Source organism: Saccopteryx bilineata, chromosome 11, assembly GCF_036850765.1.
Source record: "Saccopteryx bilineata isolate mSacBil1 chromosome 11, mSacBil1_pri_phased_curated, whole genome shotgun sequence".
NCBI lineage: Eukaryota > Metazoa > Chordata > Mammalia > Chiroptera > Emballonuridae > Saccopteryx > Saccopteryx bilineata.
The window spans coordinates 15,345,444-15,365,621 of NC_089500.1; positions in this window are offsets into that span (position 1 = coordinate 15,345,444).

Here is a 20,178-nt window from a genome sequence, read left to right on the forward strand (position 1 = left end):
GCTGGGTCATAAGGTAGTTCTATTTGCAGTTTTTTGAGGAACCACCATACTTTCCTCCATAATGGTTGTACTACTTTACAGTCCCACCAACAGTGAATGAGGGTTCCTTTTTCTCCACAGCCTATCCATCATTTGCTATTATCCGTCTTGTTGATAACAGCTAATCTAACAGGGGTGAGGTGGTATCTCATTGTAGTTTTGATTTGCATTTCTCTAATAACTAATGAAGCTGAGCACCTTTTCATATATCTGTTGGCCATTTGTATTTCTTCCTGGGAGAAGTGTCTGTTCATGTCCTCTTCCCATTTTTTTATTGGATTGTTTGTTTGTTTGTTGTTGAGTTTTATGAGTTCTTTGTAAATTTTGGATATTAGGCCCTTATCTGAGCTGTCGTTTGAAAATATCAGTTCCCATTTAGTTGGCTGTCTGTTTATTTTGATATCCGTTTCTCTTGCTGAGCAAAAACTTTTTATTCTGATGTAGTCCCATTCATTTATCTTTGCCTTCACTTCTCTTGCCATTGGAGTCAAGTTCATAAAATGTTCTTTAAAACCCAGGTCCATGATTTTAGTACCTATGTCTTCTTCTATGTACTTTATTGTTTCAGGTCTTATATTTAGGTCTTTGATCCATTTTGAATTAATTTTAGTACACGGGGACAAGCTGTAGTCGAGTTTCATTCTTTTGCATGTGGCTTTCCAGTTTTCCCAACACCATTTGTTGAAGAGGCTTTCTTTTCTCCATTGTGTGTTGTTGGCCCCTTTATCAAAGATTATTTGACCATATATATGTGGTTTTATTTCTGGGCTTTCTATTCTGTTCCATGGGTCTAAGTGTCTATTTTTCTGCCAATACCATGCTGTTTTGATTATTGTGGCCCTATAATATAGTTTAAAGTCAGGTATTGTAATGCCCCCAGCTTCATTCTTTTTCCTTAGGATTGTTTTGGCTATTCGGGGTTTTTTATAGTTCCATATAAATCTGATGATTTTTTGTTCCATTTCTTTAAAAAATCTCATAGGGATTTTGATGGGAATTGCACTAAATTTGTATATTGCTTTGGGTAATATGGCCATTTTGATTATATTTATTCTTCCTATCCAAGAACAAGGAATATTTTTCCATCTCATTGTATCTTTTTTAATTTCCCTTAACAATGCTTTGTAATTTTCATTATATAGGTCCTTTACATTCTTTGTTATGTTTATTCCTAGGTATTTTATTTTTTTTGTTGCAATCGTGAAGGGGATTATTTTTTTGAGTTCGTTTTCTAATATTTCATTGTTGGCATATAGAAAGGCTATGGACTTTTGTATGTTAATTTTGTATCCTGCGACCTTACTGTATTGGTTTATTGTTTCTAATAACCTTTTTGTGGAGTCCTTCGGGTTTTCGATGTATAGGATCATATCATCAGCAAAAAGTGATACCTTTACTTCTTCTTTTCCAATATGGATGCCTTTTATTTCTTTGTCTTATATGATTGCTCTGGCCAGAACTTCTAGCACCACGTTAAATAAGAGTGGAGAGAGTGGACAACCCTGTCTTGTTCCTGATTTAAGGTAGAAAGTCCTCAGTTTTATGCCGTTTAATAGGATGTTGGCTGATGGTTTATCATATATGGCCTTTATCATGTTGAGATATTTTCCTTCTATACCCATTTTGTTTAGAGTCTTAAACATAAAATTGTGTTGTATTTTATCAAAAGCCTTTTCTGCATCTATTGATAAGATCATGTGATTTTTGTTCTTTATTTTGTTGATATGGTGTATTACGTTAACCGTTTTATGTATGTTGAACCATCCTTGAGATTCTGGGATGAATCCCACTTGATCATGATGTATTATTTTTTTAATATGTTGTTGTATTCGGTTTGCCAGTATTTTGTTTAGTACTTTAGCATCTGTATTCATTAGAGATATTGGTCTGTAGTTTTCTTTCTTTGTGCCATCCTTGCCAGGTTTTGGTATGAGGGTTATGTTGGCCTCATAAAATGTGTTTGGAAGTATTGCTTCTTCTTCAATTTTTTGGAAGACTTTGAGTAGAATAGGAAGCAAATCTTCTTTGAATGTTTGATAGAATTCACTAGTATAACCGTCTGGGCCTGGACTTTTATTTCTGGGGAGGTTATTAATAGTTTTTTCTATTTCCTCCCTGCTGATTGGTCTGTTTAGGCTTTCTGCTTCTTCATGACTCAGTCTAGGAAGGTTGTATTGTTCTAGGAATTTATCCATTTCTTCTAGATTGTTGTATTTGGTGGCATATAATTTTTCATAGTATTCTACAATAATTCTTTGTATATCTATGATGTCTGTGGTGATCTCTCCTCTTTCATTTTGGATTTTATTTATTTGAGTCCTGTGCCTTTTTTTTTTGGTGAGTCTTGCCAAGGGTTTGTCAATTTTGTTGATCTTTTCAAAGAACCAGCTCCTTGTTTTATTGATTTTTTCTATAGTTTTTCTGTTCTCTATTTCATTTATTTCTGCTCTGATTTTTATTATCTCCTTTCTTCGGCTGGTTTTGGGTTGTCTTTGTTCTTCTTTTTCTAGTTCTTTAAGGTGTGAAGTTAAGTGGTTTACTTCGGCTCTCTCTTGTTTGTTCATATAGGCCTGAAGTGATATGAACTTTCCTCTTATTACTGCTTTTGCTGCATCCCAGAGATTCTGATATGTCGTATTTTCATTTTCATTTGTCTGTATATATCTTTTGATCTCTGCGCTTATTTCTTCTTTGACCCATTCATTTTTTAGAAGTATGTTGTTTAGTTTCCACATTTTTGTGGGTTTTCCCCCCTCTTTTTTGCAGTTGAATTCTAGTTTCAAGGCTTTATGATCAGAAAATATGCTTGGTACAATTTCAATTTTTCTAAATTTGCTGATATTGTCTTTGTGGCCCAACATATGGTCAATTCTTGAGAATGTTCCATGTACACTAGAGAAAAATGTGTACTCTGTCGCTTTGGGATGAAGTGTCCTGTAGATGTCTATCATATCCAGGTGTTCTAGTATTTTGTTTAAGGCCACTATATCTTTATTGATTCTCTGTTTGGATGACCGATCTAGAGCCGTCAGCAGTGTATTGAGGTCTCCAAGTATGATTGTATTTTTGTCAGTTTTTGTTTTAAGGTCAATAAGTAGCTGTCTTATATATTTTGGTGCTCCTTGGTTTGGTGCATATATATTAAGGATTGTTATGTCTTCTTGATTCAACTTCCCCTTAATCATTATGAAATGACCATTTTTGTCTCTGAGTACTTTTTCTGTCTTGTAGTCAGCATTATTAGATATGAGTATTGTTACGCCTGCTTTTTTTTGGGTGTTGTTTGCTTGGAGTATTGTTTTCCAGCCTTTCACTTTGAATTTGTTTTTATCCTTGTTGCTTAGATGTGTTTCTTGTAGGCAGCATATAGTTGGATTTTCTTTTTTAATCCATTCTGCTACTCTGTGTCTTTTTATTGGTAAGTTTAATCCATTTACATTTAGTGTAATTATTGACACTTGTGGGTTCCCTACTGCCATTTTATAAATTGCTTTCTGTTGGTTTTGTATCTTGTTTGATTCTTCTCTTTTGTTTTTCTATCATTTGTTTTTGTTTGTTTGTGTTCCATACTTCTTTCCTCTGTTGCTACCTTTTTTAGGTCAAGTGTTTTTGTGGTGGTTTTTTCAATGGTGGTTACCATTAAGTAATGAAAAGGGTACCTACCATATTCATTGTAGTACCCTATCTTATGAGTATTTCTGCACTTCATTGTCCTTTGCTACTGTTAATCTCCATCCTCTCCCCCCCTTTTTTCCTTTGTTGTCACAGTTTAAGTTTGGTTTTATTGTGTTCTTGGTGGAGCTGTTACTTGTGGTGTTGTTTTCTTTTGTTCTTTGAATCTGGTTGGAAAACCCCCTTTAGTATTTCCTGGAGTGGGGGCTTTCTGTTGATAAATTCTCTCATCTTTTCTGTATTTGTGAATGTTTTTATATCTCCTTCGTACTTGAAGGATAGCTTTGATGGTTATAATATTCTTGGCTGAAAGTTCCTCTCTTTCAGGGCTTTAAATATTGGGGTCCACTCTCTTCTAGCTTGTAGAGTTTCTGCTGAGAAATCTGATGATAATCTAATAGGCCTTCCTTTATATGTTGTACTCTTCTTTTCCCTGGCTGCCTTGAGAATTTTTTCTTTGTCATTGGTTTGTGTCATCTTTATTATGATGTGCCTTGGAGTAGGTTTGTTGAGGTTAAGAAAACTTGGTGTTCTGTTTGCTTCTTGAATTTGAGGCTTTAGTTCTTTCCACAGGCTTGGGAAGTTCTCGTCTATTATTTGTTTGAGTATATTCTCCATTCCATTTTCTTTCTCTTCTCCCTCTGATATACCTATTATTCTTATGTTATTCTTTCTGATGGAGTCAGACATTTCTTGTAGGGCTTTCTCATTTTTTTTTATTTTTGAGTCTCTTTCTTCTTCTCTCTGTTGTGCCTCAAGTTGTTTGTCTTCTATTTCACTAATCCTATCTTCAATCTGGGCTGTTCTGTTAGCTAAGCTTGTTACCTTGTTTTTCAGGTCGTAAATTGAGTTTTTCATTTCTGTTTGATTTGTTTTTATAGTTTCAATTTCCTTGGTAATATATTCTTTGTGTTCATTGAGTTGTTTTCTGATCTCCCTAAATTGCCTTTCTGTGTTTTCTTGTATATCTCTGAGTATTTTTAAGATTTCTATTTTAAATTCTCTGTCATTTAGCCCCAAGGCTTCTAATATGTTAAGTCTTTTCTCCATAGATTTTTCCACATCTATTTGTGTTACCTCTCTTTCTTTTGTATCCATAATATTCGATTTCCTCTTTCTTATTGGCATCTGAGGGTGGTCTTGTTGATAGCACTAATTAGAATTAATAAAGAGTAAAAAGTAAAAAAAAAAAAAAGGTAAAACACCCCACACACAAAAAAACAGTAATAATTTATTATTTCCCCCTTTTTTCTTTCTTCTCTTTCCCTCTTCTCCCCTCCTCAGGGAAATATCGTGATGACCTGTGAATTATATTATGCTAAATGGAACAAAAACTGCCTATAATGGAGGGCCTGATTTGGGGTGAAGAGTTCAAGGGGCAAAAAAGGGAGTAGTGACCTACTAAATGCAAAAAAAAAAAAAAAAAAAAGGAAGAAAATCTTAGACAAGCACAAGATGATTTGCTTGTAAGTGATGGTCGACTAAGAGATATAATGAGAGGGATAAGAGGAAACCAGAAAACAGGAGGAAAAAAAAGAATAATAAAGAAGAAAAAAATAAAAATAATAAGTAAAAATCTGTTGTATTAAGTGAAGCGAAGACTAAATACAATGGAGACCTTGGGTGGGGAGGAATGCTAGTGAGTTAAAAAGCAACGTAAAAAGTACCCAAAATGCCACAAAAATAAACAAACAAACAAAAAAAAACAAAAACAAAATCAAAAAAGAAAAATAAAACCAAAAAAAAAACCCCTTGAATCCCAAATTAACTAATTTGTTCGTGATTGAGGATTAAATGGGAGGAAAAGTAAAACAGGAAAAGAAAAAACAAATAGAAAGGAAAAAATAAGAAAAAGAAAAACGAAGGAAGAAAAAAAAAGGAAGAGAAAAACAAAATAAAGCAAAACAAAAAAGAACAAAAGAGGAGAGAGTGAGAGTTAAGTGTTTTGGAGTATAACCTTAAAGGAGGGTGAGGATGAAGAAGAGAAATAAAATGTAACACTCATGGAGTGTGTAGTTCAAGAAAAGGGAAGCATAAGATGGGCAGAGAATAGAAGGACCGAGGTGGAGGAAATAGAAATAATAATAATAAAGGCAATAAGGTAGAAGAAACAAACAACAACAACAAAAAAAATTAGTGGAACAAGTTGTAAAGTCTGTGGATTTTTCTTGATTTTGAGAGGTTAACTTCTTCCTTTTTCTTTTCTCTCCCTCTTCCTGGTCGGTGACTCTGTACCCCAGGCTCTGCCCCTGTGTCACACTTAGGTAGGGATTTGCAGTTGATGGGATTCTATGGCAATGTCATATAATTGGCTTTAGTCTTGCTGGTAGTCAAGGCTTGTTGGCGTTTTCAGGGTCCAACGATGAGAGAGTTTGCTTTCCTGGAGTCTCTCTCCTAGTCCCCCTTCCTGAATTAGCAGCCTGGTGATCCAGCTATAAGGCTGCAACTGCTTCTGCCTGGGGAGTAAGAGGCTCAAAGAGCTAGGAAATCCCCACTCTATCCCCACTCAGCGCAAGGCTTTGGGAAAGGCTCTGGCAGTCAGAGCCTCCAGTGTAATCAGGCGGGGGTGGGAGTCAATTGTTGTCAAGGTGACTGTTCAGCGCCTAGCATTCAGTTGGACCACTCATCCCAGGCTTTCCACACTTTGTAGCCTGTTTTGGCTGGGAAGAAGAGGCACTAGTCTCTGCTTGCGACTAGTGTAGTATAGATCTTATTATCTGCCAAGTCCCTCTTGTTAGCGTTTATTCCTGAATATGGAGGCTCTATCAATCAGAAGTTGCCCCCGCCCCTTTAGCGAGAAGCACTAAAAAATATCACGCCTCTTGTCTTGGATCGCTGAACTGAGAGAGATCTTATCAATTAGAACCCATGGGTGTGCAGATTTCATGGGTTAAGCTAATTTCAGTGATTGGGTCCTCAGCTGTGCTCCCGAAGGTATTTCAGGCTGCCTGCGCGCCCCTCCCCCAACGCTTGATTGTTAGCTTGAATAGCTGGGTGAGGTGCCCCGCCCACGGAGAGAATCTCCCAAGTAGGGAAGTCCGCCCTGGCGCCTCTCCCGCTTGGCCCCACCACTGGCGGCTGGGGCGCACCGGGCACAGGATAATGGGGCACCCTGGGTGTGCGGGCCAGTAGGGCGCTCTGGGCACGTGGAATGCCCAGGGCACGCGCGCGAATGGGGTGCTCCGGGCACCGGTGGCTGGGGACTCTCACTCGCAGTGCGCGGGCCACTGGGAACGTTAGCGGTGCTTGCTCTGCAACCGGACCGGGCGTGCGCCGGCGGCTGCTCGCCGCTCCCGAGTGTGGGCTGACTCACCACAGAGGCACTCCCTCCGTGGCTTGAATAAACCCTCGTCTCTCAGATTCAAGTGATAACAGTCCTTTCACTTTCAGTTTGTGTGGAACTCCAGAATGCTCCGAGGATAAATTTTTCTGTTTCTAGTTGATAAATTTGTTGTGATTTTGGGGAGATCTGTCTGATGCGCTGCTCACGGCGCCATTTCCATGACGTCACTTCCCGATGACATTTTTTAAAGAAATGGAACAGGCCCTGGCCAGTTGGCTCAGTGGTAGAGCTTCGGCCTGGCGTCTTGAAGTCCTGGGTTCGATTCCCGGCCAGGGCACACAGGAGAAGCACCCATCTCCTTCTCTACCCCTCCCCCTCTCCTTCCTCTCTGTCTCTCTCTTCCCCTCTCGCAGCCGAGGCTCCATTGGAGCAAAGATGGCCCGGGTGCTGGGGATGGCTCCTTGGCCTCTGCCCCAGGCGCTAGAGTGGCTCTGGTTGTGGCAGAGCGATGCCCTGGAGGGGCAGAGCATCGCCCCCTGGTGCGCAGAGCATCGCCCCTGGTGGGCATGCCGAGTGGATCCCGGTCGGGCGCATACGAGTCTGTCTGACTGTCTCTCCCCGTTTCTAGCTTCAGAAAAATACAAAAATAAAAATAAAAAAAGAAATGGAACAAAAAATCATCAGATTTATATGGAACTATAAAAAAACCCGAATAGCCAAAGCAATCCTAAAGAAAAAGAATGAAGCTGGGGGCATTACAATACCTGACTTCAAACTCTATTATAGGGCCACACCAATCAAAACAGCATGGTATTGGCAGAAAAATAGACACTCAGACCAATGGAGCAGAATAGAAAGCCCAGAAATAAAACTACATATATGTGGTCAAATAATTTTTGATATAGGGGCCAGCAACACACAATGGAGAAAAGAAAGCCTCTTCAACAAATGGTGCTGGGAAAACTGGAAAGCCACATGCAAAAGAATGAAACTGGACTACAGTTTGTCCCCTTGTACTAAAATTAATTCAAAATGTATCAAAAATTTAAATATAAGACCTGAAACAATAAAGTACATAGAAGAAGACATAGGTTCTAAACTCATGGACTTGGGTTTTAAAGAGAATTTTATGAATTTGACTCCAAAGGCAAGAGAAGTGAAGGCAAAAATTAATGAATGGGACTACATCAGACTAAGAAGTTTTTGCTCAGCAAGAGAAACTGATAACAAAATAAACAGACAGCCAACTAAATGGGAAATGATATTTTCAAACAACTGCTCAGATAAGGGCCTAATATTCAAAATATACAAAGAACTCATAAAACTCAACAACAAACAAACAATCCAATAAAAAAAATGGGAAGAGGACATGAACAGACACTTCTCCCAGGAAGAAATACAAATGGCCAACAGATATGTGAAAAGATGCTCATCTTCTTTAGTTATTAGAGAAATACAAATCAAAACTGCAATGAGATACCACCTCACACCTGTTAGATTAGCTATTATTAACAAGACAGGTAATAGCAAATGTTGGATAGGCTGTGGAGAAAAAGGAACCCTCATTCACTGTTGGTGGGAATGTAAAGTAGTACAACCATTATGGAAGAAAGTATGGTGGTTCCTCAAAAAACTGAAAATAGAACTACTTTATGACCCAGCAATCCCTCTACTGGGTATATACTCCCAAAACTCAGAAACATTTATACGTAAAGACACATGCAGCCCCATGTTCATTGCGGCATTGTTCACAGTGGCCAGGACATGGAAACAACCAAAAAGCCCGTCAATAGATGACTGGATAAAGAAGATGTGGCACATATACACTATGGAATACTACTCAGCCATAAGAAATGATGACATCGGATCATTTCCAGCAAAATGGTGGGATCTTGATAACATTATACGAAGTGAAATAAGTAAATCAGAAAAAACCAGGAACTGCATTATTCCATACGTAGGTGGTATATAAAAGTGAGACTAAGAGACATTGATAAGAGTGTGGTGATTATGGGGGGGGGTGGAGGGAGAGGGAGAGGGAGAGGGAGAGGGAGAGAGAAAGGGGAGGGGGAGGGGCAGAAAGAAAACTAGATAGAAGGTGAAAGAGGACAATCTGACTTTGGGTGATGGGTAAGCAGCATAATTGATTGACAAGATAACCTGGACATGTTTTCTTTGAACATATGTACCCTGATTTATTGATGTCACCCTAGTAAAATTAATAAAATGTAAAAAAATAAAATATTAAACTTAATATGTGTAAATTTTTAAAAGGAAGGAGGACCTAAGCTTAAATAAACGTGTCTTTTGTTTTTATCTCTTTATAAAATAATACATTCTCTTTACAGAAAAACAGTAAGAACAGGATAAAAAAACAATTGAGATAACAATAACATCACAATGAAGAGATAAGTAAGCATTGCGAATATTTTTTATCTATTTCTTTCTAAATTTTTTCTTGCATGCATGTGCACATCAAAACACAGGCAGAGATGTTTTAAAAAATTAAACGTTTTGTATTTTGTTTTGAAGCTTTTTCTGCACTTACAAATTAGAATATTCCCACAGCATTCCATATATTCTTCAAACAATTGTTTACTTGGTATTTTTTACTACATATTGAAATAAGTCCTAATTTTTTTTGATATTATAAATAAAGCTATGATGAATATCCTGGTATAACAATAGTGTGTTTATCTCTTACTTTATCAGTTTATTGTTATACTTGATGCAACATCTTTTGTATATCTTTCTAATTTAGGTTACATATTTTTTGTTAAGTTGATGTTGTCCTTTATACATTGACTATATTAACATTTTGTAATAGTTCCAAATATTTCCCCAGTTTTTCATGCATCTTGTACATTTTGATGCTTTTATTGATATCTAGAAGTGCTCAATTTATTGATTTTCCTTTGGTGTTCCTTCCATTGCGTTTAGGTTTGGAGAGTCCTTCATTGCCTCCAAGATCAATAAAATGCTCACCTACATTTGCTCCTTAGCCTGGAAATTGTGCATGCTCGTTGCTTGTTGTTTTTTGGAAGACGCAGGAGAAGAATACAGTAAATGTAGCAGCACCTTTGCCCCTCACCCCCTCTTTCCCTCAATCCCGAACCATGGGTGCCCCTTCAGTTTTGGATGGTTTTACTTTTCATATGTCTCTGTTTTAACGTCAGCTGGAATTTATCTGGTTGTGTGGTCTGAGGTGAAACTTGAACTTGAGAATTTCTTTTTCCAGATAGCGAGCCAATTTTCCTAATACCATTGTTCAATAATTCATCCCTTCCTCCTTGGTTCGTGAAGGACCATATTTTTTGAGTTACAAAGACATTATGCAACAAAAATAACCTGCTTTCAAAGGCTTGAATCCGAGCCTGGCTAAGCACGTGGCAACTTCTACACCTACATGCTGTGCGAAGGCAGAGCGTGCCACTGTAGGGCAGGCGGCTGGAGTGTCCATTGTTAACAGAGTGTTCTAATTTGCTGAACCACACAAGTCTTTAATTTTTCAGTTCAGTTCAGTTCAAGTCAACTGACTTAATTTCGACCAGTGTTTACCAAATGCTTATTACATGCATTCACTGTAGTCCATGTGAATTACAGTTGAGTCAGTTTTGGATTCAAACCCAGCTTATGAACAACTTGTCTTGATAACTCAGGCAAGAGCCAGATAAAATCCTCTAACGATTCCGGGGGTAGGGGGATGGGGGGGGGGAGGAGCCTTTGCTGAAATCATTTTAAATGATAATTTTCTGAGTCTGAATTGATATGTCTTTTAGGGCTGCAGGGTCCCTTCATGTTCTCATCTGAGAAGCTGACAATAACAAATTGCCCAAGTCATTTGGACTGTGCCATGGGAGCAGACTGAAGCCTCATAAACACACGATGGAGCAAAATAAATAAATAAAGCAACATATGTAAGTCAAGAAGACACATTCTTTCCTCAGTATAAAAACGCAGGAAGACAAAGATGCCTGCCATTCCTGGATAACTACCCCTAGTTCATCAAGTACACAGGAGCGGGCACAAACAACACCCTTATCACAGGTGCCACGTGAATATAGAAAACAATCATGTCCACAAATATTCCATTTTACTTGTATTTCTATTGCTTATCTTTTCTTTTCATCATGTTAGTATCCGCTTTTTCATAGAATGATACAAAAACAACCTGGTGAGATTTTATGTATATTTTTGGTTCCTATTAGAGAAAACACAATTATTCATGGGATCCCATTTGTCTGACAGGAAACTGCTGACAGGAGGGAAATGTACCAAAGATGTGTTTCTTCTGTTGGTAGTTACACTGCCATCTTTCTTTATTATTCCTGACACACTGCCTGTCACGCCAGGCACAGGATGGGAGACTAGGGAAGGCTGCTTGAAGCCGCACTCCTCCGGGGAGCTTGGAAGCACCTGCTAATTGCCAGGGACCACTGCATTCATTCACCCCTTTCGCTGCTCTCCACCTCTTGAAATCTCCATAGGGCAAGCTTTCCCACAATCCACGTGGAGATTGTTTTTAGTTTATTCAACAACATTGTTGTTTAAAATTTACTTAAAAGAAAAAAAAGATTTACTTAAAAAAGTATTTTTTTAATACTATGTGTTTTTTACTTCCTAATAGTCAGCATAGTTGCAACTTTATATTTATTATTCTGACTTTTTAACTGATTATGTAAATCCAGTATGGAGAATTTAGTGTTTCCACACCAACGTATCCCCAGTGCTCAAAACATTGTATGTAATGGGAACTCAGTAAGTATCTATTGACTGGATGTTGAATGAACCAATTACAGGGAAGACATTTTGCTGTATATGAAAGTAGACACAAAGATACATGACATATTGTTTCTGTTCTCGAAGTACTTGAGCTGGGAGCCAGGACAGGCAAAAAATTAAATAGAAAGACAATTCAGTTCAAGGGATGTTTTTCAAAAGTATACAAAGTATCCAAGTAAAGTAGCACAGTCTTATATCCCACCTATGTGTGAAATCATGGTCATAGATAACAGTGGACTGGTTACCAGGAGGAGGGGACGGGGAGTAAAGAGGGAAAAGACTCTGGAAACTACTTACTCTGACTGTGTGAGCTTCCACCACAAACTTCCGCCCACAGGTGATTGTTCTTTGGTGAGGTCTTGGAAATGCAGGAGCACTGAGAACTTCAGAACCACAAATTAACTGGGGTGGGAGGAGGGGACAGCAGGCAGCCCCCCAAAGGAAATGGTCTTCAGGGTAGAGACACTTTATTTGGGACACATGATGCTGACCCCCTTAAAAAATTCAGACCCAGTTTTCTCAGCTTTCACAAAGGGCTCCCAACTGCATGGACAGAGAAAACACACCAACTCACATAACAGTGACCTAGAAGCTTCTGAAATTGATTTAAAATGCTGTGGTTGCTTTTGTTTGGGAATGGAAAATGAAGAAATTGGACATTAAGCTCTTAACTCAAAGGAAACAAAGGAGAAGAACCTGAAAAACTTAATATTAAGAAGGACTGGAGTTAGGCAACTCTTAATGATAATGGTGGAAATCGTTAAATCGTTGCCAATCTTTCTATAGAAACCACCCTCCTTGAATCGTGTGGGCAACTTTTAGTCTGATGGGTTTCCTATCTTGATGTCCTGGACCCCAGCCCATCAGACGCTTTAGTTTTCCTTTGCTTCTGGTTAATTTTAGAGTTTAGCAGAAAAGAGAAAATGTCGGAGTTCCTCTTGTGGTAAGATTTCTAAGACTTAATACCAATGCTCCAGGTAATGCCGAACTCTGCTGTGTGTGTGTGTGTGTGTGTGTGTGTGTGTGTAGATTGATTACACCTACAAAATAGAAATACAACTGAGCAATATCTTGTAGATATGTCACACTGTCACCATCCAGCCCCACCCAAGCTGCCCCGTGTACTTTGGTCTGATTCAAGCTTAGATCACAGATAGCTCATACCAGATGCATTTCAGCATCATAATAGTTTTCGGTCACCCAAGGCCTGGGAGCTACAGTTTAATTTGATCTGTCGCAGCAGGGAAGCAGCAAAAGGTCCCACCAGAAGGTATTATTCAGCACTCTGGATCCAGTATTTACTTGTATCAATTAAACAGAGAAGTATTCTAATACAGGCTTTGTGTAATTACACTTTCTATATTTAAAAGTTTGCACACCATGAACTTGCTAGATTGGAAAACTGGAGTGTAGTAATATTTAAAGTTGACTGGTGGAGGCACCCTCTTGTCCTGGACTCGAAAAAGAAGCGCTGTCTCCAGTAGGCTCGGTGTGAGCTGAGCCACCCCGGTCTGAACAGCTGCTCAGAAGATACCATGTGGCAGAGAGCATGGCAGCTCTGCCAGAGAGTGGTCGCGAAGGAGACGAGGCTCCCCGTACGCACGCAATTAGCCCATGTACCAGTGCCTGCCCTTCGGGAAGCTAAGCGAGAGCAGTGGTTCCACTGTCGTTTCATTCTGTCTGAGCATGCGCACCACTCGCCAAAGGAGGAGCCGTGACTGGCTTCTTTGCCAGCCCTGAGTTTGCTCACGATGCTCATCGTAACCCAGTTTCCCTTGCAGGGTCAGAAGAACGCAGCCCCCCAGCGATGCCCCACTCTCCTGATTCCCTTCAAGTACATTCCTGCTTAGTCCTCACTCAAATCTGCAAGATACTTGATGAGCACTTGGAAGTTTTTTGGTTTTGTTTTTTTATTTCCAGACTAGCAAAACCTTATAAAACTTTATAAGTCTGTTGGAATAGTGCTGCAAAACCTTGTTTTGAATGGGGGTGTCGTGTCAGATTGATTGGAAGTTTCTGGCTGGAATGTCTAATTATCACCTAATAAAGACAGCCTTTTCGTTAGTCTCTTTTTTGTATGCCTTGAGATTTGCCAGCGGCAGGGTAAGTCTTGCTTGACTGACACCTGTCAGTGGCCTGTATGGAAATGACAAATAATATGACAGGATGAAGGTAAAAGGTTTCACCTCAACACTGACCTGTGCCAGGATTACTTTTCTGTACTTGTTTTTTGTGGGGGTTTTTTTTGTTTTTTTTTTTTAGGCAGATGCCATGGACATGGCATGCACTGACTTGCCCATTAGAAGTTTGTGTTCTGGACAGTGACTGCAGTGGCCTGAACGACTGGTCACATAACTCTGATGTGAGCTGTCTGGGTTTGACGGGCTGATGCCTGAATGATCCAATGCTTTGCTCTCCACCACTCAGAATTTGCTGAAAACAACAAATTCTACTTAGAAGAGCTGAGTCCATTTCCACTTAAGCCACACCTAGTGTATTTCTAGTAATGTATAGTAATGCATACATCTTAATAAAATCAAAATAGAAGATGACAGATCAATGGGCTCTGATTTGAAAAGTGTGGTATATAAGATCATGGGGTGTTTTCACAGGCCCCAGAAAGGACACGGATATGCTAATTCCAATTTCTTGCCTATTCTATTCATCCTGATCAGCACCCCAAACTGATTCCTCTGGAAACATCAACTTTTGTCACATTAATCACCCACTTAGAGGTTGCTGGAAGACTGCCCATTGCTGACCATAAAAATCCAAATTCGACTTGGATTCAAGGCTGTGTAGACAACATGGTTAACCCCTCCGTCTCCACAAAACCTCTTGTTCCTTGGTAAGAGCTACACTTTGCCAAACTCTCTCCTCCGCGTTTCCTGAACCCACCTTTCCTATTCTTATTTCCAGCCTTGTTTAGGGCTTTCTTCCAGTTTCTCCTCTGCCTGGATGTCTTCCAAGAATCCTCACCAGACTTCTTGCCTTGACTGAAGTTTAGCTTTTTCTGGGGCCACAGATTCTCCTGGGACTCAAAAGGGCAAAGGTGGGTTATTCTTTACACCTCCAGTGACAAAGTGTAAACTCACGTCTTTGCTCTGGTCTGTGTAGGTCTCATTGAATGATCCCAGCTGTGACTCTTTATGAAGTCACCTTCTCTAGAGCTAGGCCCTCACAGAAGCTCGTCACCATACAGAGCTTCCTTGGCTACAGTGGCTGACATGGTAGCTATTAGATCACTTCTGTCATTGCAGCAGGTTCTAGCAGATTGCTGTGGTCCCAAAGCTGCTTTTTCCATTATTCTTTTTATATTGTTTTCATCAGAGCCAACGTAGACCCAGGCCATAAGTCATGTTAGCATAAGGTAGGTTGATGCTGATGGAAATATGTCCATAGGATTAGGTACTACATTCCTTTTCTTAAAACATATTTTTTTCAGATTATATTTATTCATTTTTAGAGAGGGAGGAAAGAGAGAGAAGAAGGGAGGAGCAGGAAGCATCAACTCCCATATTTGCCTTGACCAAGCAAGCCTGGGGTTTTGAACTCACAACCTCAGCATTTCAGGTCGATGCTTTATCCACTGCGCCACCACAGGTCAAGCAGGTACTGCATTCTTATGATATGCCAGGCACTATGCTAAGTGTTTTATATATATTATCTTATTTAACTCTCCTAACAAATGTTTGAGGTGAGCATAATGAGTCCCATTGTATAGACAAGGAACAGAGACTTAGAAAAGTTAACTAACTTGCCAAGGGCCACACAACTGTCAGAATCCAACACAACTCCCTTATGTCTAACTCCAAAACTCCTGCTCCAGTGATTCTCAAACACATACCTTCAATCAGTCTATATCAGATTGCTTGGGGAGCTTATTTATTTATTTAAGTGAGAGGCAAGGAGGCAGAGGCAGAGAGATAGACTCCCACATGTGCCTTGACTGGAATCCACCTGGCAAGCCCCAACTGGGGCTGATGCTGTGCCCATCTGGGGCCGCTGCTCTGTTGTTCGGCAACTGAGCTATTTGAGTGCCTGAGGCAAGGCCATGGAACTATTCTCAGCACCCGGAGCCAACTTGCTCAAGCATTGGCTGCAGGAAGTGAGAGGAAGAGGGAGAGAGAGGGAGAAGGGGAGGGGGAGGGGTGGGTAAGCAGATGGTTGCTTCCCCTGTGTGCCCTGACTGGGAATCAAACCTGGGACTTTTAAACTAACAAACAAGCTGGACTTCATCACAGACTTAGAGATAAGCTTATGTGTTTTCAGGTTTGTACAAGAGTCTACTGGGTGCTTTGTATAAATAATATAGGCAGCCTAAGGCATGGTCCCTTCCTTTCCAGAAAGACCGTGCGCTTGACCTGCTCTGTTCTTTGCTGTTCATCCCCCTTGCAAAGTCATAGATCCAGGTAGGACTGTGCCATTTCCTGAGCTGCTTGAATGAGACTGAAAAGCTATCCTCAACCCCCCACTGCTGAGATGACTGCTTTGACTCTCAGGTCACAGTCAGCCCAGCCTGCCTCCTCCAAATGGAGTTACAGAAGGAATAGCTACACATTATTTTAGGTGGGGTTCAGTCTCAGTAAGGGAAATAGCAGCCCAGAGAAGAGGAAAAAGCCATATGGTTGGCAAGTCAAGAAAGGTTTCAAAGAGAAAGAGAAAATCTGATACTCAGTGGTGCAGTTTTGAAACCCATTGCATGGAAACAGTAACTTCAATAAATGTATTTTTTAGTGATGTACCAATCAAAAAGTTTTACTGCATTATTTTTCACTTTTAGTATTTTTTTCCTGTTATAATTTGAACTAACAGTGGCAGATTTTGAGGTTTCCTATTTATACAAAGATTCATGTCACAAAATGATGACATCCTATTTCCACTGTAATCTGGAGCGGATAAATTAGGACCAGATAGTCTGGTGGTTACACACACAATTGCAGTTTCAAAATCTGCCGAGGTCATTAGCTGAGGATATATTCAATAGTAGAATGATGTGTGAGCCTGACCAGTGGTGGTGCGGTGGATAGAGCACTGACCTGGAATGCTGAAGTCCCCAGTTCAAAATCCCAAAGTCTTCAGCTTGAGCACAGGATCATCGACATGATCCCAAGGTCACTGGCTTGAGCAAGGGGTCACTGGCTCAGCTTGAGCCCCTCGTAAAAGCACGTATGAGAAGCAATCAATGAATAGCAAAAATGAAAGAGCTATGAGTTGATGCTTCTCATCTCTTTCCTCTCAAATAAATAAACAAATAAATAGATAAACCTAGAAATTATTTTTTTTAAAAGGGATAAGATGGAGTACAAATGTTCAAAGTAAGAAATTAAAGATAGTCATAACTTCCCAGGGAAGATGCAAGTGAAATAATTATAGAATATTACACAGCAGTAATAATTGTGAACAGAAATGTGTGGTATATGCTCTAATTGCTTAGGCATTCAGAGAACATGATCCATTTTCTCTCCCAGTGTGTTTTAGAAGTTGCTAATAACATAAATAGCCTAGTTTGCTTGTTCAACATCCAGTTTCCTGGGCCCCTCTCCAAATTTATTAATGCATAGTCTCCAGGGGATCGTATTTCCCAAACGATTCCTATTATCACAGAAGTTTGCGCAACCATGAACTAGAATGATCATCAAAATGTCGGGAGTTGCTGGAACAGAGGCAAAGCATTATGGCATGGGCAGAAATTAGGCACAAAGGTCAGAGGGCGAGCGCTCCTGGGAAGGCATCTTAGAATATACAGAAACTGAGTTTAAGTTTCTATCAGCAGAAAAAGGGAAATTTATACAACCAAATGAGTGCTGGGCAAGTTGCAAAAGGGTATTTTGTTTAGAGATAGTTAGCCTTCAAAGTCACAGGTTTTTCTGGGTAATTAAAAGAATGTGATTTTAAGTGAAATCTGTTTTTGTCTTTTTCTCTTTTAGAGCAGAGCATGCTGTAGTCGAACCTCCAGACCTCTTGAAAATTTATATTTGGACTTGCTACCCAGATTTTGAAATGAAAGCAGGGGCCAGAAGGGTATCACGTTAAATGGGAAGAACCAGGAGAAGCTATCATATCCTTTTATCCATTTACATTTAATCCAAACCATCCATCCTCATAACAGTTCTTCTCTGCCTTCCCCATGGGCTTAATATAAATCATGGGAGATAATTTGCAGAGAAGGCTATTTCAAATTGCGGCAGAGCAGTTCATTTGTTTCGATAATTCACTTTGGTGTAAAATTCAATTATTACTGACAAATACACGTTAGTAACTTAATCATTATAAAGAACAGACGTCTGGGCAAGGAACAAGTAATTGGGGGATACCCAAGTCTTTTAACCTCCCCCATTCCCCCAAATGGTTCTAGAGAATTTTCAATCCTTGTAAGAGCTTTAAAAAAATCTTATTCTTCTTATCCTTGGATACAATACCTCTCATCACTTATGTTCAAAATAATAAATGTGTAAATACTTGCCACAAATTTATATACTTGCACAACTCTGTAACATTGCAAAATCCGGCCTAGCTATTCAGAAAATTGTCTTGATTTTTTTCCCCTCTTACCCAGACCAAAGAGAGAACCACACCCCGTTTGTTGGAGCTCTGACATCCGACCTCTGCTGATTGGTCAGGTTTGTTTAATTAAAATGGAGTCACGTTTTCGAGGAAAGGGGAGATTTGGCGAAGCCAATGTTGAAGAAATTAGTTCTACTCTGGCCAACATCGACTTCCTGGATTTTTGCATTAATTGAGATATGCTTTGTGACTGGGGAAACCACTTCACACAAGGATTGGGTGAATTGGGGAGATTTCATAGACCAAAATGAATACAAATTGAAAAGGTAGGTGTGACAGAGGTCACAAGCCAGGACGCCATACCCTTGGGGCAAACAGGCAGCTCCGCACCCCCAGCCCGCCCTGTGTGTCCTGCCCAGCAGGCACTGAGGCCTGCGTCTGATGAGCCAGCGGAAATGTTAAAGAGCTGGAATCTGTCCTTTCCCTCATTATAGTTCCCCACTTTAGGTAGTTAGTATGCATTTAATCCTTTCGTATTTGTATTGGAATCCACTGCTCTATCCAGACCCCAAAGGAGAGTGACTGAACAGTTTTCACAGCTCAGCATTTTTTTGTACAAGGGAAGAAAGCTGGACAACCAGTTTATAAAATGCTGACAGAAATACACAGTAATTTAGAGAGCTTCTATATGCAGTCTTCAAGATTAACTGCCCTACATCTCCCATTATTGTTTTAACTCATCCTTCGGAAATGGTTTAGCGCGTAGAGAAAAGCTGTAAAGGTGTGGTGAGCAGTGAATTATTTGCAAGCAATAGAAGAATGGTGATAAACCTTTTAAAACTTGTATCTATGGAGCGGGCACTTCAGAAAGTAAATAGGTATAATAACACGTCTATGGCTCCCCCTCTCTTCCACCCTTGCATGCATTTCTTTTCAAACTGAAGAAAGCCTGACTAGGTAGCTGGCCTTTAAGCCTTCAATTAATTGAACAAAGATTTTTAAATTGTTCAATTGGTTTCATTAGGAAGTGTACAATGACATAATAAAGTAAAACAAATGATATAAAGCAGAGCCACTAATTAGCTCTACATGATTGATATAGCTTTGGACCAGGCATTTGATCTCAAACAAAATGCAGTTCCTTGTTAAGAGGATTTTTAATTGATGTGCAGAGAGGTATTAGATGATGTTGGAAAATAATTACTCCAAACCTATTCATGCATTTGGCTGAACATAACAAATGAAGTTTGGGCACTGGATCTGGCGAAGTGGACACGTGCTAATTAATAACGAGAAGAACAAGCATCTTCCATGCGTTTTTAACCCAGTATTTGCTAGGAGATTGCTGAGCAATTATGCACCATAATGAGGTTGTCATATAAACAAGATTAACATTACTCAGATGTCAGAAGAGATTTCAAATTCATGCAACCCATATGTATTTTCTGGTTGTTATAGATTGTAATGCAATGCTAACCAGTCAAGGTTGCCGCTCCAAGTTCAGGTATGATTCAGGAAGCATCACAATGAAGAATCAAATATTCACTGGTTCCTAATGGTCAAATTAAGATTGTTCTCTTAGAATAAATAAGCAGATGCACTTGAGCTCATGTCAAAGTACCAATACATTAAAAAAAAAACTTTTCTCAAAATATGAATATTGACAGGGGAAAATATGCTCTTCATCTCTAAAAACTTGATGAGCATATGCACTGAGTTACACATAATTTGTTAAATCTGACAAGAACGTTAAATTAACATTTGGTTGATCTTGGCCAAATTCTTTGCTCAGAAAAATGTGTGCATGTTGACATGAAATTAGAGGGGTTTATGGATGAATATCTGAAGGCGGAATTTGTCCTTTATTTTATGTATGGCTGTCCCCCCCCAACCCC